We start from the raw sequence: 22738 nt of genomic DNA, 5'->3' as shown, positions 1-22738 counted from the left end.
TGTTTACGTGTGCACTTTGACATACCCACTACCTCTATTCACATCTATCATTCCTGTTGTGTTTTGTTGTCTTACTTTTAGTCAAACAAAAGAAAACTATGCAGATTGTGTTGATCTTTTCCTGCTGTAGTCCAATTACACATGTCGTTTGAAATAATACCTCCAGGGAGCCGGCGCAGCTTTTATTGACTAGATCTCAAAAGCTCTTGGGAAATAGCCTCCCGCCCCTTCTTCTAAAATCCCCCTTCGCTGCTTCCGAATCAAGAGCAGCGTTTTAACCGCACACCTCCCAGGCTGTGCGGCTGCCAGGCGCATCCCGTAAATTCGCCACGTCGTCCATGTCGCGGGTTGCCCTCGTGTCACACGGTGTCTATTAGTTCTCTCACTGGGTACAATGAAAGCCCCGAGGGAAGAGCACTGTTCTGAAGGGAGCTAGAGTCTTACGTAACCACTCATATAATGTCAATGAAAACTGCTCATTTCAAAGGGGCATGAATAACTAGCGGTGTGATTCATTCTGCACGCGAGCTTTGCTGCGGCGTGTTCGCAATATCGGGTACACCTGAATTGCTTGTTGGCTCTCACAGTGGAAAACTCAATTGTGTAATTGTCACCTTGTTTTCATGCATATGATGCAAAGGTTTGAAAACATGCAGGTCATATACTGTAGATCAGTGGTTTTCAACTGGTCCGACTTCAGGACACTGCAGCCCAAATCAAGAAAAAAATACCACTTATCTAAATTACCTAGGAACGACAGGAAAAGGAAATAAACCCCCCAAAAAGATGTGGTACCATTCAAACACATTTAAGACATTGCCGATTGACTGAACAGAAATAAAAGATCGGGCAGGATATTCTCGTCATTTATTGATGAGAAGTGTAAATGATCCTTAGGTTTTTTCTACTTAGCATTATTTTGCCAAGGCAAAGGCTCTGATCCACTGAAAAGGGGTCTGCGACCCTCTTTTGGGTCCCGACCCACCAGTTGAGAAACACTGATATAGATAGTAGAATAGTTACCCTGTTAGAACTAATTGTTTAAATTCAATTAAAACCGCTGAAGAGCTGAAGAGAGCAGTTGATTTGAAGACTTTTATCCCAAAGGAAGAAAAAATGAAACAAACTGAATATTCTGGGCTTGGTGCCTCAGGACAAAGGACAAAGATTTATGCTGAATTTTGATCTTTTATTCACAAAATGATTGTTGCAATACAACATGGCAGGACAAAAATAAAATAAACATCTCGGACAGTACCCCCAAATGGCAAAGAACATCAGGCAGTTTTTAATTTTTTTTTCTTTCCCAAAATATCAAGTGAAATTACACTTCCACAACATTAGGGAGCAGTAGCGCTCTCATTGGCAGTGTTTTTTCTACATTTACCTCCACACTGTGCATATAGCCCGGAATGTAAGCATTGAGTATAAAGTGTATTTTGAAATGGAGCAGACCCTTAAGTGACCCCATGAAAAAAATATCCAACCCTAAAGGATTTCTTCTTCAGAGGGGGCCGTGAAGCACTTCTGTAATGGTTCATGTTAAATATTGTCTTGTACAATGTTCATAAAATTGCTAGTTATTTTTCAAATCAATTTTTGACTCTGGTGTTTCCTTTAATAATTTTGCCCCTCATCAAACCTAGAACTAGTCCTGTAGCTTTTCTTCCCTCTGCCTAGCAGCACATGTACTACAACCCAAAACTCCTCTTGATTCCAAATCAGTTTCAAGACTCTCAAATAAGGTTTGAGTACGTGCTTCCACGAATGCCCCTCACTGCCCCTTGAACCCCATGGCAGCCCGTCGACCAGCTCCCCTTCCCACCGCCACACAGCGTCTTGCCTTGGGCGCGTGCGTGCTTGCGTGGGTTGCCTCAGCGCGCAGCCAACCAAGTCTTGCTGACAGTGGCGCCTCCAGAAAGGTTTCATAGGGGTGGCCAGATGGGGCCACTTCAAATTTTTGGGTAGCACGCCAAAATCGAAAAGCCATAACTGATGCTACAACAGTCTAATGATATAGTGGAAAGCGGGGTGACCAGTGGGGTGGCCAACACATTCATAGGAGGGCCGCGGCCACCCCCTGGTGGCGCCATTGCTTGCTGAGTAACGGTGGCAATGGGCGAGCGAACACGCGAACATGATGCATCTTTTACTCGCTCGCTAGGAGAAGATGATGCCGATTTTCCACGCTTTTAACGCCATTCGGCCACTTCTCTTTCGTCTCTGTCGGTCATGTGGGGGGCACGGCATTGATCGTTCGATCGATACCCGTTGACAATTTGACCGCAGACGGCCTTCTTTTTCGTTTTGGGAGACAAAGATGATCTAGTACGCCGGAGGTGATGTGTGTTCTCCTTTTGGGCTCATTCATCATTTCCATCGCTCCTTATTCCGTTTGCTGACTTTCCTGCCGGGAGACACTTTTGATGACGATGTGAACACCTCGTGAGCTGCTACAAGGAAGCGCCGAGCGGTTCCCCAAAGGTAAGAAAACACAACATCGCTTATTTTAGGTCAATGCTTAAATTCGACTCCCATCACTATCGTAGTTGTTGAAGTAGTTCAAGAATTCGAGCAAGGTCCAAACAGGTGGTGCCTTGAATCGGATGCGACGAAACGTGAACGCAACATTCCTGCATACGCGCAGCCAATCTGACCTACTATTTGGAGTGTTGCGTTCAAATCGATTTTTGTCCAATGCAAACCGAAAAATGACCCAGTTGCGGGGGGATGGAATAACACACCGACGGCGCACTGTCCTTGAGTGCGACGTGCAAGGGACTGGATGAAAAGCTCGAATGTGTGCTAACATTCGTCTTCATTAAATACACCGTTTCTTCCGACCTGTGCCGTTTTTACGCGAAATGTCCACTCAGATAAAACACATTGAAAGTAGTTTTTTTTAGGTACTTCCCTACTTGAGGTCCGACAGTTACGATTTCTGACATCAAGGCAGGGCTGGTCAAAACAAGGATGTCATTTATTAACAAAACCAGGAACAAAGTAACAAATGAACAAGAGTTGCCCTGTTGAAATGACTCATGGAGATCACTTTCAGCTTCTTTTTGGGCAACTTTTTATTGAACAGCTGGATCAATAGCGTCTGCAGTTTCCCCGCTTTTTCTTCATCATCCATTTTGTGAGGTGCCTAAAAATGCACAGCTGTACAAAAATAACACGCAGCCCTCTGGGACTCTTTGTAATCAAGACTATACAAATGAACATGACTTGACTTGATGTAAGCAAACCAATAATACAAATGAATGAATTTCCATTGACAATCTCTCTTGAATTTTACAGTTGTTGTAAATTGTTGTTGCTAAATGAATGAATAAATACAGGGTACCACAGGGGCACACAACAAATGACATGTCCAACCAAAATCAAACGTGACAGAGTCAAAATCAGAATTAGAGACGGAAACTGGAAATGAAAAATGCAAAGTAAGTAACAAACGGCCATCAAAATGTCCAAACAAGAAACTAAACCAATTACCCAAACCTGGCACATCAGTGGAAAAGCAATGAACAAAGTACCAAACAAGTGGGCACTAAACTACAAAAATTTTAAGCGACTGATCAAACATGGCACTAATATGTACCATAAGTATGTAGCTCTTACTGTAGTCTCAAATGCATGCGCCTTATAGTCTGGTGCGCCTTATGTATGGATTATACATAAAGTATATGACTATTTTTTGGGGTGTGCCTTATAGTACGAAAAATACCGCACAAGGATGAAACGTATAAAACTGTACATCCGAGTAAAAAAAAAGTAGGTTTGGCTCACATTTTCAAACTAGAAACTAAATGAGATGTTGCAATAACAATCAAAATGCCTTGTTCATTTGCAGAGTAAGATAGGCTGTAATTGGACGTCCAAACGGCCCAATCATCTTAAATCAGGATAGCTGTCTCATTCAAGAGATGTGTAGTCCTTACCAATGTTCATTAGTATGTAGTGTGTCTCTGTAAAGAAATCATATGCTGTACATAATGGCAGATCTTACATAATAGCAGATCCTTTAGACCAGTGTTTCACAACTGGTGGGTTGGAATCCTTTAGTGGGTTAAGGGAATTGCCTTGGCTAAATAATGCTAAAAAGAAGAAAAAAATGGAGGATCAATTACACGACTTAACAGTAGATGACAATAATGCCCTGCTTGATCTTTTCTACCTGTTGAGTCAATCGGCGCGTTTGAGAGGGACCAAATCTCGTTTTACTGTGATTTTCTTGGTTTTCTTTAGCTTTTCAGTCCAAGAAAGTGAGTGATGAGGGGAAGGACAAGTAGAAAACAGCATCAATGATCGAGTCGAAGAAGGAAACTTTTGCTAAATATGATAAGTGTGTACGAGTGTCTTCTATTGAAGCGCTGCATATTTGGTATTGGAGTAATCCAAAAGTAATTGAAAGTAATCAAGTTAAAGTAACCTTACCCAACCCTGTTAGGTACACACTTTATTATTATTTTAACTTTCCTCTAGTATGTGGCTATTTTAAAGAAGTTTTAAGGGGTCACTTATATGCAAAGTAGGTATATACCAGCTCGGTATATGGCACCCACCCCGAGACTGGGAGGTTGTGGTTCAAGCCTCGGCCGAGTCATACCTAAGACTTTAACATTGGTACCCGTTGCCTCCCTGCTTGGTGTTCACATTAGGGGTTGGAATTGGGGGTTTTGGTCACCTAATGACTCCCAACACCTCAGTTGGGTTGAGCGAGGGGGCTGGGAATCCCCTCCTCTGAATCCATCTCCCAAACAGCCACCTCCCACTAGGGGGATATGGCTGTGGTATATATGTAAGGTATATATGCGAGTATATACCTGTATGGTGTTTGAAGTTGTTCTGGTTTCGCTGGTCTTTTCTTTTTGAAAAAAAAGTAAATATATTTTACGATATCTGCCTTGAGCTTCACAATCACTCCTTGGATTAATTTGAGAAGCGGACATTTTTTCATGATTTGGCTCGTCTTTAGGGTGGCATGGGGGGTCCTGAAGTAAGACCAGTCGAGAACCTGTGGTTTGAACCACACAAAGGAAAACTGGGCCCCGCGGGATACATACAGCCTGATTGGATTTTGAATCCGGACTGCTGAAAGAACATTTTAATAATGTAATGTAAAAAGAAGTACTACTAATAATGTTTTGCGTTTTGCTGTAATGCCCAAATATCTCCAAAGAATGGCCCATTCAAACCACATTGAGAGTTGTTGAATGTACTCCATCCGTTCTTAGCTGCAATGGTTGGTGACTCGTACTACAGTTAGGATAGTATCATTAAATTTTATTTTTTTCTTCCGCTTTAAATCTTTCTGAAGTAAACATGTATGCCTTTCATTTAAAATGAGCAACGGAAAGAAAATTAAAAATGGACAGTGCAATGACGAGATTGGAGAGGTGACAGAACGATCATGATGGTAAATAGCAGCTGCAATGCGCGTAGCTTTAGATACGAGTTCTAATGTATCTGATCACAAAGCAAACGTGTTTTCTATTGGTGGAATTTAACAAGCTCATACCTAAGTTGTGCTTATTTTTTTGCTGGAAGAAGTCACCGTGACACATTATAGCAAGTACAACCCTATTACTGACATGGCATCTCTTATCATTTTAAACCTTAGTAGACCCTCAAAATAAGGAGGTAAGACATCAATGGACTTTGGACTTGCAGTGAAAACAGGGAAAAGCCTTCAGATAAGAAAGTCTATCCGTGATAGAAGACCTCCCCCTTAGTCAATTCCTTTCATTATCTATCCTCGGTTGCATAAGCAGTTGGCCCCAAAGGGTGTGGGTATCAAAGAACAACAACACAATTGGTCAATAGCCAAACTGATGTAATTGTCAAACTATTAATCCTAACAGTATTTTGTTGAATGACTTTCTATTTGCTCCATTCTCTAAAATGTGTATGTTGAAAAGTTGGACTTTATCAGAATGCATTGATTTGCATAGTGCATTTTGTTCTCCATTTGCATGTTTTTTTTGTTCTACATTTGCATAGTGTATTTTGGTTTGCATTCTAAAAAGTTAACAGTCTATCCACTTCTCCACCAACAAATGTTAGAATGGAGAAAACAGAAAGTCTTTCAACAATATACTATGTAAGCTCCATAACAAAGGTATACATATTAAACTCCAATGTTATTGACGCACTGGTCAGCAAGTGCAGAGATTGTTTAAACTATCAGAATACAGAAAGCAATGCACTATGCAAATCAGTTTTTCTGGCTCCAAAAATAATTTTATAATGAGATGAAATTTAATGCCTCTTCATGTGTCATCTGCCGGCGCTCTCGCCGCCGCGACCCTGGTTCAATTTTCGTTGCATACAATGTTACCATAATCAACATGGTAGCTCTGATGGTATTTCATTTTCGTAGTCCGGTGCGCCTCGTGCATGAAAAGTATTTGACAAAGGACAATTTTTTGGGGGGGATGCTCCTTAAAATCCATTGTACCTTATAGTGCGGAAATGACTGTACTTCTCTGTGTTTAAGACCATAATAAAGTATCACCTACTGTAAACCATAAAACTAAACACTACCATTGATGACATGTCAGCAGCCACAACAGGAAGAGGTCCATGTCGATGCAGAAGCCATTAGTGCACAGCGGCTCGAGTGTTTGTCATCGTCCACTTTGGCTGCAGAGCACGTGACGATCGTAGCCACCGTGCTCCATGTTTCACGGGGCATGTGTGACATTTTGCATATCGCTCTTTTGACACTCTTTTTTGGTGTTCAAGCTTTCCTCCAAACGGACAATCCGCACGTCGGCCACATTTCCCTGCTCTTGTTCTTGCCTTCTTTAATGTTGCTCTGAATTAAAAAGAATAAAGCATTAAGAAACACAAGCATGATTTTGCCCTCCTAAATCATCGTTTATTTCATCGTGTACAACTACAATAAAATGAACAACATTTGCTTTTGTCCCCTAGTATAATAAGAAAAACAAACACTTAAAGGAGCTGTGCGGAAAACCTGAGAGCCGCAGGTTCGAGAGCGTTCTCCATTCGGGCCCCGGTGCTGTGGAATGCTCTGCCCTCCAAAAGATTCCATCTGCAACCTCAGTGGAAATGTTTAAATCTAAGCTTAAAACACACTTCTATTACCTAGCTTACGAATTACCTATATATCCTGTTGACGATATCTGTTTATTATTTGTTATTGCAACATCCACTGCAGCCTAGTCATCCTGGAAGGGGATTACCACATGTGCGGTCCCTTCTCAAGGTTTCATCATTTACCTCATGTTGAGGTTTTTGAGTTATTCCTTGCCCTCATGTAGGTTTTAGATCAGGGGATGGTGTAATAATCGTCTGAAGTCTGTGGTAGTCTGTGTAGCCCTTTGAGACTCCTTGTGATTGAGGGCTATAGAAATAAACATGACATGACTTGACTGTGCGGAATTTACCCACTGCCACCATCTCCTGGCTTGTGTCATCATTGCAGCCTTTCTTAGCCTGTTCATTATACGACTGCAAGTACGTTCATTTCTTAGATGTTCTCGAATAAACTCTTTTTTTTTCAGTGTTCTTGGGGTTTGGGTTGGCGTTTGACCTTTTCTTACTTTCAGCATTTCCATGCTACACTAACAAATAGAAACCAGTGGGGATTAAGTATAGTGTCAGATTTCAAAGGGCATTAAAAAGTCTTAAAATGTCTTGAATCTAACTTGCTCTTAGTGGTGGGAACCCTGTGAACGCAGATGGGCGGAGTGGTTAAGAAAGCATGAGGGCTCTTTAAACTTAGTTGGATATTGTTAACACATCCTTTTATTCACATGTGCGCCAAATATTTTACATTCTACTAATCCCCACCTTTAACATGAGCAAGTCTGATATAGTCTTATTTTAGTAGATTTTTTGAATTATTTTTTTCTATTGAAATCATACTTAGCAAATTTAGCTTTTGTCATGATTACTGACTAGAATCACCTGTGCCTGCTCATTTGGCGCCAGCCGCTGCGGGCTACCTGATTGGTTCCCTGCCCCTTTTTTAGCCCAGTCCTGTCACTCTCCAGTTGTCGGTCCTTCAGAGAACTTCTGATGTTACAAGGCAAGAATTTTGACACTGACGTTTTTCCACCTGCCCGTTCCTGATCTCCCCGTCTGTCTCCGGGGATGACCTGTTTTTGAGTCCGACCACGTCTGCTCTCCCGTCCCGGCTTACAACCCGTTTTTTGATCCCGACCCCGTTTTTGCTCTCCTGTCCCGGCTATCGACATGTTTTTTCCGTCCCTGACACCGCCATCTCCCACTAAGGAAGATCCCCTTCCGTATTTGGATCAAGATCCGATTTCGTGAGCGGCTTGCTTCCCGCGTCCAGCGAGCACCGGATCGCGGGTGCTGCCCTTCCTCTTTCTATCAATAAAAATTATGGTTAACGTTACGCAATTGGGTCCTGATTCCGATCTGGTCGTGAAATTGTCTAGTTATCTAAGAAAAAAATATAATTGAAATCAGATAAATTGTCTAAATTGGCTGCCCATAATACCTGTTTTCAATGTTTTTAAGATTTTGAAAGTATGTTAAGAATTTTTAGTAGTTATATAAACTTGTGGATAATTTAGCTGATTTTACAGTTTATATTTCTTATTGTATGATTATCCTTGTTTTGTGCTCAAAATGTATCCGTATTATTTCATCTTTTTTAACAATTTGTGTAATGTTTTTCTAGTACACAAAATAGTCAGAATGAACAAAATGTTTTTTTCCCAGTAAACTAACAAAATATATACTTAAAGTGAGCAAAACAGGCAGATCGTTTTACTCTTTTAATAGTTTTCAAGATTTTACAAATGATTTTAGGATTTTTATTAGTTATATGGAACGGTGGCCGGTGCAAAGATTCAAGGTTCGAATCCAACTATGGCAGCCTCCCTGTGCGGGGTTTGCATGTTCTTCCTGTTCCTACGTGGGCTTTCTACTAGCATTCTGCTTTCCTCCTACATTCTAACAACATGCAGGTCAGGTTAATTGGCCGGTCCAAATTGTCCCCAGGTGTGAGTGAGGGAGTGAGTTGTCTGTCTCTGTGTGGCCTGTGATTGGCTGGCAATCAGTTCAGGGTGTCCCCTGCCCACTGCCCCAAGTTAGCTGGGATGTGTTCCGGCACACCCGCGACCCTACTGAGGATAAGCTGTGCAGAAAATGGATGGATGGATTGTAATAATATCAACTTTTGGATAGTGTAGCTCATCTCCAAACATATTTTTCTTATTTTATTATTATCATTGTGTTGCCCTCCATTATGTTTTTTATTTAATTATACTATTTTGTTTTGGTGGGGAAAAAATAACTCAAAATGAGCAAAATTGGTTTTATTTCCAGGACACGATACAAGTTTTTAAAACATGCAAAATTGTTTAATATGGCTGATCATTTTACACATTTTATATAGTTTTAGGATTTTTAAGAGGAAGTTTTTTTTTAGAATTACTTTAGTTATTTAAATTGCTGAACAAATTATCTGTTCTGGTAAATTTGTTTTTCTTATTTTTAGATTCGAAAACAATTTTTTTTTTGGGGGGGGAGATTAACAATTTTTAAATATTTAGGTCATGCTATATTTTTTTATTTTAGAAAGGGTTTTTTGGGGGATAAAATGAATTTCCAAATTTTAACAATATTTTTCTCAGTGAAAGTTTAATAAAGTTAAAATGAGTGAACTCAACTGCCAGCGGAACAAGAATATTTTATGTATGACTGTTCGCGTTTTCAAACAAAAACATTCGAAAATTGGACCTAAATTATTTACTGATTCTGTTTATATATTTTTAATGCCAGTCCTGGGACTTCTCTGACAGTTTTTTTGTAAAAACGCTCTGAGTCCTCAGTAAATAAATCCACCATGGTCACTGCCTCATTACATTTTAACCCGCTCCAAGGAATTTCATCGCTCTTTCAGGTTTTTTTTTTCTCAAATGATATTTCAGATATGTAGAGGAGGCGCACGTCTATGAATACGGACATTCTGTTGCCGAATCAAATTCAAATGTTCCAGCCCCGTCGGGGGTCTGTGCTCAAACTCGGTGTTATTCTTGTCGCCAAGCGTGTAGCGGTGATGATCATAACAAGTTGATAAGCACGACGCAGGTTTTGTTTAATAGGACTAGGGAGGGCGGCATGGTGGATAACTGATTAGAACACTCCAGAAACAGTTAGGCTAATATAAAAACCCAAGTTAGGGTAAAAAAATGGACCCACCCAGTTACTAGGGGTGATTTGGCCCAACGTCCTGTGTTGTTTTGAACAACCCCCTCACCCGCAAAAGATATGTGCAGTGTTTTTGTAAAAAGAGTTCCTCAAAAAATATTTTGAAAGAAAGATAACTCATTCTAAACCTGGCGTGTCAAACTCATTCAAGTTTTGGGGCCACATGGTAGGAAAACCATTCTCACGGAGGCCAGCCTGGTGAATAGATAAAATGTGTGCCCTAGCTGGAAGGTCGGGGGTCTTTTCAGAGGCTCACTTAAATTATTATTCCTGGATGCAATATTTTATCGTGAAAGGATTATTAAGGGTTTTCCATTCATATTAGTTTTCCTTTTTAATCTCTTGTATTGTTTATCAATTGAGAAGTTGTTAAAAAAAGAAAAATAACAATTGAATTAATTTCCTCCTCAGTTTATTTCACTCAGGAAAACTCATGCAAACTGGAACTTGACAGAAATAGCATACAGGCATTTCTTTAAACAACTGATTCTACAATTCAAAAGACTTCCTGCTTTTTAATTATGTATTATCATTATTTTATACGGACACTTTGCTGTTATCCATTACAGCAAAGAGCTTAAGTGACTTTAAACCCCTGCAAAGACACCCATCTGCTATTTTTCTAGTGTTTTATTTCTCATATTACTTTTAACAGCGCGTCCGTGACTTTTCTTTTAAGCCAAATACTGTTAGGGGTGGGTTTTATCAATTTTCGCTGGTTGATAAATGGTAGTCAGAAAATATGGCTTTGTGATTAAGGGCTATACAAACATGACTTGACTTGACTTTAGGAGTGGCAACTAGTTTTGGCAACATTCAGTGGGCCTATTTAAAACTGTAGGTCATTGTGGCTCATTTTTCTTCTGTGCTTCTCTTAGCATTGTCTTGTGGGCCACATAATATGAAACGGCAAGCTTCATTTGGCCTGCGGGCCTTGAGTTCAACACAGGTGTACCAAATATTCAGGGTCATTATGTTTAAAACATCCAAAAAACAATTGGGTCGTTTTATAAAAGGAACCAAAAGAAAAGTGCCAAATTAATACACATATTTTGTTGGTCTCAGTGTTTTTAGAAGGCACGTAAGTCTCAGTGTTCAGTGGTTCCAGGTTCAATTCCAGATACCGGCCTCCCCGCAAAGAGTTTGCATGTTCTCCCTTTCTCTCAGTGGGTTTCTTCAGGTCACTCTCGTTTTCTCCCGTGTCCCCAAATCAAGCAGGGCAAGTTGTCCCTAGGTATGCGTGAGCATGTTATCTTTCTCCCTGTTAACAAGTCCAGAGTGTTCCTTGTCCTCTGCCTAAAGACAGCTAGGATGGGCTCTGGTCCACCTAATGAGGATAAAGGACTGGAAATTGAATGAATGAATAATAATAGCTCGGGAGGCAAAGCGCATGTCTTGGGATCAAGAGGTTGCACGTTCGATTCCCGGCTCCTCTGTGTTATATGTCGAAGTGTCCCTGGGCAAGACACTGAATCCCTAATGCCCTGATATGCAGGTAGTTGCCTTGCATGGCTGACGCTGCTATTGGTGTGAATGGGTAAGTGTAAAGCTGACTGTAAAGTGCTTTGGTAGGTCTTCAGTGACTTGAAAAGCACTATATAAATGCAGACCGTTTACATTCATAAAGAGTAGAAAGCATTTTTTTGGGTGGCATTTCCGTTTGACTTGCCTGATTGGTTTCAAAAGACTGATTCTGGCCAAACATGTTCTGCTCTGAGAGAGAATAATGTCTTTCTGTGAAAGAGGCTGAATCAGCGAACCCTATAAATTCCCAGTCAGCTTTTTTGGGCGGTTTTCTCATCTGGAGTAACATACCTGAGTGCTTGTAAGATATGTTGTTGATATTCAATGTCGTTCTGGCCTGTGATAGTTGGATGGATTTCTGGGGAAAAAATTCCGAGTCAACAAAACCAAATGTTCAGAGTCGACTATTTTTGGGTTATTTTTCACATTGGGGCGGTAGTATCTCAGGAGGTAGAGCGATCGTTTTAGGATTAAGGGATCCCAGTTCGAATCCGGGCTTGTCCATGTTACATCTCGAAGTGTCCTTGGGTAATACATTGAACCCCCAATTACCCCCAATAAGCAGGTTAGCGCCTTGCATGGCTGCACAGATCACGGCCGCGATTGGGAAATGTGAAGCACAATGTAAAGCGCTTTGGGAAGTCATTGACTTGAAAAGCGCTATATAAATGCAGATCATTTCAGATCATTTCATTTCATATAGGTGAACTCTTCCAACTGTCTGCAAGTTTTTGTGTTGACATTAAATGTCGATCTGGTCTGGCAGAGGGGAATGTCTTCCTGGAAAAACTGCAAAGTCAGCTTTCTTTGGAAGTTTTCACATTTGGAGTAATCTACATGACTGGTGTAAAAGGTGGTGTTGATATTCAAAGTCAAAACAACCAAAAGTGCTGAGTCAACTTTCTGGGTATTTCTCATGTCTAGGTTAACCTACCTGACTGCTTGTCGAAGATGTCAGTCATATCTTAACTTATTTCCCCTTTTCTTTGTGGAAAGACACACAAACAAACAAAAATGCTGAGTCAACGAAACCAAAGATACTGAGTCAACTTTTGGGCAATTTTCACATCGTGGGTAACTGAACTGACTGCCTGTAAAGGATGGTGGTCATATCTTAACTCCTTCCCCCTTTTCTTGAGTGGACAGACAAACTGAGAAACTGACAAACAGACCTACAAACGGATATGTATACTCCGATCTCAAACAAAAACATCATCACCAAACTAGCTTTGGCAATAACTAGGGAACCTAATGATTGAAATGGTCATTTTGTCCCTGCCATATGGCAGTGATCTCGCCTTATTCTTCTCTCGCTTACCGTAAACAGGAAGAAAGCCTCGGGTTACATAATGGAAAATTCAACGACTTCCTCTGAGGAGACCAGTGACTGCGACAAAGTGTTTACATGTGTCCCACCGGGATAGCAAGCACCACATTATATTCTGCCTTGCGTCCTGCGTACATCTTAAGATCTTCATCTTTCACCTTTGAGTTGCCTTCGCCTCAAATGCAGCAAAAAAATGGAAAAAGAACATTGAATCAAACAGATAAAAAGGAACAGAAGGTGCACATACGCAATCTCTTCATTCGCAGGGCTTTCCTTTTAACTAGCCTTATCGTCCAACTCGATAAAAGACAGGATTTAATCTCCATTTCAGCAAGTAAAAGCATTAAAAGGAGATTCAATTCAGAGAATAGCACCGCTGTGTACATTACGGGTGATATTCCCTCTAGATTGTTTAATCAGGAAGCATGTTCAGTTAATGATGCCTTCATCAATGACTTGCCTGAAGGGAGCACGGTATCAAATTGATGAACATTGATCTTTTCTTCAGAACTCAGTCTTTTTATTGAGCGGGCTGTTAAAACCTGAATTGATTTAATTGTCATTGTTCTCATCGTTGTAAACATTGTTTACAACAAGATTAAATTTGACGCTCCGGATTCTAAAATACACATATAGTGTAAAGACTTCTCGGAGAAAAATAAGGTAAAACACATTTTAGGATGAATAATGGGCAAAGTTATTTACGAGGTAGCTTTTGAGACTGGCCTAAGTTGTAAGTTGTAGCTGCACAGAAAATGTGATTATATTTAAGTGTTCAATTATGAGTGTGAGTAAGAGTGTCACTAGGGTCCCAATTAGAGAAGAAACAACTAATGGATTGTACTGCAAATAATTGCTAAGTATTTTTCACTGGAGTTATTTTTATCAAATACATTCTCCGAATCCTCAGTACTTGATTGTCTCAACATCCAATATTTGCTTATTCTACTGTTATTTGTAATAGAAGACCTTTGTGTTCGATCAAAATAAATATTTTGCTGAAGTCGGAATCTAATTTATACTAAAGTAGAACAGAATTTTCTTTCCTCTGTATGTTCGAATCGACATTTAGGTCGCGGGATGAGACATATAAAAACACTTTCCTTCAGCTTTTTTTGTGATAATAAAATCAAATATAAGAAACAAAACCAAATATTCTAGACTTGTGAATACAGAACAATGCTATAATGGTTTCATAAGTGTGCTTTCAAAATGGCTTACAATAAAAAAATACATATAACAAAAGGGTGCAGCACGGCGGCCTATGACAAAAAGGATGCATAAGTCAGTGGAAAATTCCCAAAATTCCATCTTGCCCGCCTTTTGTCCAGGCTGAATAAGACTCCCAACAGTAAATACGACCACCACTTAGAACAATGTAGGGATTGTATAACGACTCAATGAATACATGCATTTCACGGAGTAAATGAGTAAATATGTTCATTCATGTTAAGAACTTCAACAAATATTATTGTAATATTATGAATAAAATATGTATCTACTTTTGAAATAAACAATGTCTTTTAAATGATCAGCGAGAGTTCAGGAGTAAAAGGTTATCACTTTTAGATCGCACGACTCATGTGTAATTCATTAGTGGACCAGGAAGGGTTTTGATCCTGTCATGCTAGTATGAATACCAACATCACATGTAGCTATGTTCAAGCCTTATTTGATGTTGATCCTATGTTATGGCTTGATTTCAATGTAGGATCGGATTAATGTTAACTGTTTTTCTCATCGTTAGACAGCGTACTACCTTAGATTGAATCAACAGCGCCTCTGCTGGTTGCAATAGAGTCATGCATTGAATTTAATACATTTATAAATCATCCATCCATTATCTGCACTGCTTATCCTCAATAGGGTCGCTGGGGATTTATACGCAAATCATGTTTTATTTTACTGTCATATTTTTGGATCAGCTAGAAGAAGTAATTTGGTGAAAAGTGTCCTACCTAAAAATAGATAAACAAAACCAAAACATGTTTTCCTTTACACATGAGTGGAAAAACAGGATGCTCTTTACTCCAACTAACAATATGACATCATGGAGAAATAATGAGAATAAATGACAGCACTTTCCCCAGGGGACTCAAGCAAGTGTCTCCAGCTGCTAAATAAAAATGAAAATAGAGGTATATGCTTTTCTCAAGAATGTTACGTTATAAGGTCACCCATGAACACGAAAAAAAAGTGAACCGTTTGACCAGCGGTAACATTCTTCCTCTGAAGCCTCAAAGGAGTAATGTTGTTAATAACAACCCTAATACTGCTTAATTATACTGGAGCCTAACACAGGCCGTGGGTGCAATGTGATAGAGGGGAATCAAGTGGCAGATTAAATAAAGCAGTTTATTAAATCACGTTCCATCCAAACCGTATGCAGAAAACATTGCAGAAGACCCCTAAAAAGGATGGCCCTCGGCCCCCGTTCAGTCTTTTTTGCAGGACAGTGGGTTAACAAGCAGGTCCTGCACATGATTGGTTACGCATGAAAGCGCCTCTGCTGGACTCTGATAACAGGCTAATGAGCAGCAGATTGATTGTGCGCTGACCTCCAAGGGCCGCCCTAATCCCTTCGTCTGTGAAGGAGAGCTCTTCCCTGTTTGTGTGTGTGCGGCTCAGACTGTGCACCGCATGAAAACTTCCAATAATTTCATCACTAAGGTGTAAGAAATGTGAGCAACTCCAGATTGAAAAATTAAAAATAAGTTTGCCTATTCTGTATTCAACTATTTAAATGCCATAACGTGTAAATACGTTTTCAAAAGCATTGTCCCCGAGGGCCAAAACTCAAAAATTGGTTTTCTTTTTTTAGTAAAAAAATATTATAAATGCTCTGGCGCTGCTCATCAAGCCTCTGGGAATGATTTCAGTATGATAGATTATGGTTGCGGAGTGTTCAGCAAGTCTGGGGCAGTGTTCTGAGGTCATGGGTTCAAATCCAGCTACAAGCCTTCCTGTGCGCAGTTTGCATATTCTGCCTGTGCTTGCGTGGGTTTCCTCCAGGCACTCCAGTTTCCTCCAACATTCCAGCAACATGCATGTCAGGTTAATTGGCCGGTCCAAATTGTCCGTAGGTGTGACTGAGCGAGTGAGTTGTCCATGTGTGCCCTGCGACTGCCTGACAACCAGTTCAGGGTGTCCCCTGCCCACTGCCTGAAGATAGCTGGGATGGGCTCCAGTATTCCCAAGACCCTACCGAGGATAAGCGGTGCAGATAATTGATGAAAATCACCTTTAGATAGGAGGAGTGGCTTTGATCAGATTCCCTCAACAAAGGATGCCTCCCTGCGTTTGGGTTTACCTTCAAAATGTGACAAACACAATTTTTTACCTACGCATCAAAGAACCTCACATTGACTGTTCTAGAACATTTTATGTCGTTTTAAGCCGACTTATTAAAATTAACATCTCTCTGAAGTCATTCGATACAAGGACTGTCTGTTCGCAGTGATTCTGTCATTTGAAACCTTAAAATTGAAGGGAGAACAATTTGTAAGTACTTTTTTCTGGGGGAGGAAAAACATTTCCAATAGCAGGCTCAGTGAATGTTGAGTGCTCAAGCTGTTATTTCAAATGGAAAGGAGTGTTTTTACATTCAAACTCTACTTTTTGCTCTCACCTGCTAACAAACCGGAGTGGGCAGCAAACTCTTTAAAAAATATTTGCATGGGGGCCAGGTTGAAAAAAAGGACAATGTATTTAACATTTTGTATATGCAGATAGAACAGGGGTTGGTAATATATGTCTCTTTTCAATAGTACATCTGGCTCAGAGATAAAATTGACGTGTGCAACAGTAACACTGCATTATTAAATGAGTTTTTAGCACGAGCAAAGCCAGAAAAACAGTGCATGTAAAAATGGTCCTGTCCAGTAGATAAAGGACACGGGCCCAACTATAATTTACAGTCAGGGTGTCACACAAATGGACCCCGTTCTGGCAGAATCTCAATAAAGAATATTTTAGATGGAATTTTTTTTAAAAATTAAAATGTCGAGACACTTTATTATGAAAACCCACAGAACCAACTCTAAACACACTAAAATTCCAGCAAAGCACCCAGAGTTAGTTGATTCGTTGAGCGGTAGGAATGGACGGAGCCATACACAGAGTGTGCGCACCTCTTAACCCCCTTTGCCAGGAGAGGTCCGCACCAAAGGTAAATAGGTTAGTATTTTTGGACATTTTTACAAAATAACTTGGCTCACACCTTGTTTTCAAACTGTTACCTGGGACAAAGATGATGGTCAAAATGATCCTCAACACTTAAGTGACTGTGAGGGAGACACATTTTTAGTGGTATATTTTTATTGATATGAGACACAGGATTTATTATTATTATTATTATTATTATTATTGTTATTATTACTTTATATATTTTATGAAACCATCAAATGTTTCTCAGTGAAATAAAACGTGCTGCAGAATTAGCTTTTGTCTGGAGAGCGGGCCTGGAAGTTTTAGTGAATTTTGTCACAAAATACGGATATGATGTGGCTCAAAATCAAAATATTTTTGCTTTTATGGCCCTTTGGGTTAGAAGGGTTCTCGACCCCTGAAATAGAGAGTTTTAAATCTGATATCTCAGATCACACAAGCCAATACATTTTTTCCATAACCAGCTAGCAGCCTTGCTGTGTGGAGTTTGCATATTTGCCTGTGCTTGCGTGGGTTTCCTCCAGGCACTCCGGTTTCCTCCCACATTCCAGCAACATGCATTTTAGGTTAATTGGGTGGTCTAAATTGTCCATAGGTGTGAATGAGCGAGCGAATTGTCTGTCTCTGTGTGCACTGCGACTGTCTGGCAACCAGTTTAGAGTGTCCCCTGCCCACTGCTTGAAGATAGCTGGGATGGGCTCCAGCACCCCTGTGACCCTACTGAGGATAAGAGGAGCAGATAATGGATGGATGGTTTTGAAACACTCAGAATATACAAAAAAATATATTTATTTATAGAAAATTTTAAGCAAAAGCAAAGTCATGTCTCCCCTTTTAAAGCACTCAATGTGATTATCTGCATTGAAAAATCGGATTAGGCTTACTTCAGAAGTCTTTCATTGCATGAAATGTAATATCTTGATCATAAAATGCAAAAACAATTACAGAAAAAAAATTAGCCAGAGAATTGAATGTCGGCCATGAATCAGGATGTTTTGTTTCCTCAAATGTTTTCTGGTAGATAAATGGTAGGCCATTAATGTCAACCTTTTCAAGTCAAGTCAAGTCATGTTTATTTGTATAGCCCTTAATCACAAATAGTCTCAAAGGGCTGCACAGATCAAAGACTATTGCAAACTATTGTTACAGACTATTAACTTGCATGAGGGCAAATAATACACATATTATAGAATAGAATAGAATAGAATAGAATAGAATAGAATATGCCTTTATTGTCATTGTTACAACATGGGATATGCTGTGACAACGAAATTGGACGACTCCAGTTCCACATTTACAGTGAGAATAAGGAAACAAAGAGATAAAGGAACAAAGAACTAACTGACTTTGTTGTAAGTAGGCTTTGTTTTCCTCCGAGGGGGGGTTGATGAGGGGGGTGAGTGTCAAACAGAGTTGCTGGATACAACCGGAATGTTTGATGTTTGATCTTACATTACACATTACACATAGTCCAGTGTTTTTCCAAATTGCTCAGTCCACAATTGAATGGATTTGGGAGTGCAGTCCATAAACATGCCCGATTAAAGTCGCAGTCGACGATAAAGCTCCGTTGGGGTGTGCAAGCTGCTGTTTATTGATAGCAGCGGGCAGGAGATTTAGCGCTATGCTAACGTTAGCATCCGGTGAAACGGTTAGCGGCGGAAAGTAAACAGCAAACACAAAGACCACAGTGAGCAGTGTGTGTCAATGGTTCGGCTGTTATTGTAGCACGTAGTCTCCAACCCCTGTTTTTACGTCTCGTTCGAGCCGTTGATGTAATGCGGCGTCGGGAAAGCCAAGACTCCGTGTTGTTGGTGGCGATCCGCAGCTCAAATTCACTCATTGTGTTATCAACGTAAAGTATAGGTTATTCATATGCTATAAAGTAGAAGTGTGTTTTAAGCTTAGATTTAAACATTTCCACCCAGGTTGCAGGTTGAATCTCAGGGGGAAGGGCATTCCACAGCACCGGGGCCCGAATGAAGAATGCTCTCGAACCTTGGGATCACTAGTACTCCAGCGTTTTCAGAGCGAAGGGTCCGGACCGGAACATAGGGCGAAATTAAATCTGAAAGATATGAGGGAGCAAGTCCATGCATGATAACCTTAAAATCACATCTTAAGCTAACAGGAAGCCAATGCAGGCTAGCTAAAATCGGGGTCATGTGCTCAAGTGGGGGCGGCAGTAGCTCAGCAGGTAGAGCGCTCGTCTTGGGATCAAGGGATCCCAGTTCGAATCCTGGGTCGTCCGTGTTACATGTCGAAGTGTCCTTGGGTAAGACACTGAACCCCTAATACCCCCAATAAGCAGGTTAGCGCGTTACATGGCTGCAAGGCCGCTATTGGGAAATGTGGAGCACATTGTAAAGCGCTTTGGGAAGTCATTGACTTGAAAAGCGCTATATAAATGCAGATCATTTCATTTCATTTCATTTCTCAAACTTTATTGTCTTAGTTAAAAGCCTCGCTGCAGCATTTTGTTCCTGCTAAAGGCTCTTAAATGCAGCGGATGTGTGAAACACAATTAAATTTCCTGAATATAAAAGAACAAGCAAACAACATGTGCTTGTTTAAAACCAAAAGTAGTGAACTTTCCAAGCACAAAGACTTAGTCCCGCTTCAAGATAATACGGCCCTTTTTTCTCTTGTGCTTCTCTCAGTTTTGTCTCATGGGCCAGATTACATCTGTTGGCAGGCTCGATCCAGCCTGCGGGCTGTACTTTGCCCACCCCTCTCTTAGAGATCGGAATGTGTTTGGAAGCAGTATCCCGATGTAATACTCAGTTGCGGCGATCCACAATGTAAACCACTAATGACTTCGACATCCGGCACTTTGTGTTCTCGCTTCTTGATGTATGGCTAGTCATTACAAGAAGACAAGCTTTTTATGAGTCACTTTAGTTGGTTTTTTTCAACAGGCCTGTTGACACGGTGCACTCGATCCGTCTGAATAAACCATTCTCGAGACACAATTTAAAACAAGTTAGTTTTGCAGATTGTTGACCAAAGTTGTCACTGCTTGCGTCGCGGTTTGCACAGCTGACCTTCACACAGCGGTCCGTCTCCAAGTCCTGCGCCATTGATTGAAGGCTAAGTGCAGGGTTCGATTAGGACTCCTCCATGGAGGAGGTGGTTTGGTTCTAGACCAGTGTTTCTCAACTGGTCTAGAAGAAAACCACCACCCTAACGACAAGTTGCGACCCAAATTGAGAAAAAATGTCCACTTCTCTAATGTCTTCAGGGTTCGTATGGGTGCTTGGAATCCTTGGAAATGCTTGAATTTAAATTGTGTTTTCAATGATTAAAAATGCTTGAAATCGTTGCCATTTTTTTCAACAAGTCTGCTTAAAAATGATGCCAACACTGCTCTCTGGTGGCTTTGTTTTGCCAAGGCATTTTTTCTTCCCTCATGATGAACTGTTTGGTGGATTTTTGTATATGCCGGAGGGCTCTGGTCCCCATTTGCTACAGTAAACCGATAATGGTATCTGGATTTTTTACCATGGCATGTGCAAACAAACTTTAACATTTGTTTCTGTAGTGTGAAATAACGGGTGTCAACTCGCATTTGCAGGGCATTATTACCATCTACTGTTAGGGAGTGTCTTTGAAACTCAATTGTTTTGTTTTCTTAGAAATTTTTGGGCAAGGAAAAGACCCGCGACACACTGAAAAGAGGTCCGCAACTTGCCAGTTGAGAAACGTTGTTCTAAACAACCATGCAAATACTGTCTTTCCTTCTTGAGAAATTTGGGGCACTTCAAACACATTTTTGGAATGACCCACATTTAAACTAGTTGTTAAATGATTTTTTTTATCCCTTCGTGTGTTCGTTTGATTCCGAGTAGGGAGGCAAGTTTTGAAAACAAAGGCTCGAGATGATGAACAGTTCCTTCAAAGGTTTTATTCACATATTATTCCAGGAACAAATTGTTATTAGACATTGGCTGTAGCAATTCACAAGTGCGCAGAGGACTCTTATACGAACAGAAACCTAAACTTTGAAGAAAATAAATATTAATGGACAGCGGTGAAAGTTTTTACTGCGACCCTTTGTCTGAAACTTGTTCTAGCAAGTCTGATATAATAGCGCTCAAGGCCACTTCTGGCTACGAAATAAAGCACAACTGAAATAATGGAAAAAAAAATAATAAACACGACTGAGAAATAATATATTTACAACTAAATAAAGTAGCAAGTTACATGTTCCTAAAATAAAGATGTTTGAACTGAAGAAATTATACAATCATGAATACTGACATGTCTCGTCAAATTTTAATATTACAACTAACTTTAAACACACATATTAAAATAGACAAAAATATCCTAGCTGATAGTAGAAAGTGTACTGATCATTTCAGGGCGAACTAACCTGGGTTTTAAAATGTAACCATACCAAAATAAACCAATAATTAACCCAAAGACACAAACTCAACCTTAAAAAGAAAAACTCAAGAGGACTTATAAACTGTAGCAACAACAAAATTAAGATGAAATACTTCTGGTTTTATTACTTATCATTCAATTAAAACAGTGTGTCATTAGGTCCAAATTCCAAAATATGGTTCTCACTGTTGGTAATTATCAAATAATAGTCAGACTTCTTACTTGACAAAAACAAACGATCAGAGAATTTTCAGGATTCTGACTACTTCATGATTCTCATCATAAAACTCAAACCGTCTGATTTCTGCAGTCCTGATACCGTCCGAGCATTAAAGCGAGAATTTCAAGATTTCATTGGGACGCTTGTTCGTTTTGTTTCCTTAATGAACTGTTCTTTCAGTTGAGCATCAAAATGTAATACACAACAATAGGTACGATATTCCTTGCTGGCCCGCATTTGGTTTCAAATTTTGCAGACGTTTATGCTATAGCTGCTGTGTTCTGTTTGTAGAACAGAATTTCTGGACTGGGATGAATCATGCTGTGCTTGAGCAGCTCAGACCCTCACAAGCACCTGGGAATCCCTAGATCAAAGCAAGGATCTTTTATTTCATCTTCTCTTGTTTGATGTCTTGAATGTTTTGTTATACATACATCCATCCATCCATTCATCTATTATTTGCACCGCTTATCCTCAGTAGGGTCGCGGGGTGCTTGAGCCCATCCCAGCTATCCTCGGGCAGTGGGCAGGAGACACCCTGAACTGGTTGCCAGACAGTCGCAGGGCACAAAGAGACAGACAATCCATTCCCTCATTCACACCTAGGGACAATTTGGAGTCACCAATAAACCTGACAAGCATGCTTTTGGAATGTGGGAGGAAACCGGAGTGCTCGGAGGAAACCCACGCAATCACAGGGAGATCATGCAAACTCCACATAGTAAGGTTCAAACTCATGACCTCAGAACTGTGCCGCACACGTGCTAACCACTGCATACATATACATATAGAGATACGCAATATCTAACTGTTGTTTACTAAACAATGGTAAAAGCTAGAAAAGAAAGATGAGTATCGAAGCTTTCTTCTGCTTTGTCCGATGCCTTTATAGCTATCTA

General features: G+C 40.3%; 1 protein-coding gene across 1 annotated transcript in view; it reads left to right on the top strand.

The window, feature by feature from the left end:
* Positions 1-1941: 1941 nt before the first annotated feature.
* The window catches only part of gpr153 (G protein-coupled receptor 153), a 64333-nt gene continuing 43536 nt past the window's right edge, over positions 1942-22738 (top strand). Inside the window, exon 1 of the mRNA XM_088332115.1 lies at positions 1942-2484. The gene's annotated coding sequence lies outside the window, so the exon portion shown is untranslated. The remainder of the gene's footprint in view (positions 2485-22738) is intronic.

The sequence above is a fragment of the Urocampus carinirostris genome, chromosome 3 (assembly GCF_059441175.1).
Source record: "Urocampus carinirostris isolate Australia breed hairy pipefish chromosome 3, RoL_Ucar_1.0, whole genome shotgun sequence".
Taxonomy (NCBI): Eukaryota; Metazoa; Chordata; class Actinopteri; order Syngnathiformes; family Syngnathidae; genus Urocampus; species Urocampus carinirostris.
This window is presented reverse-complemented; position numbering and strand designations above follow the sequence as displayed.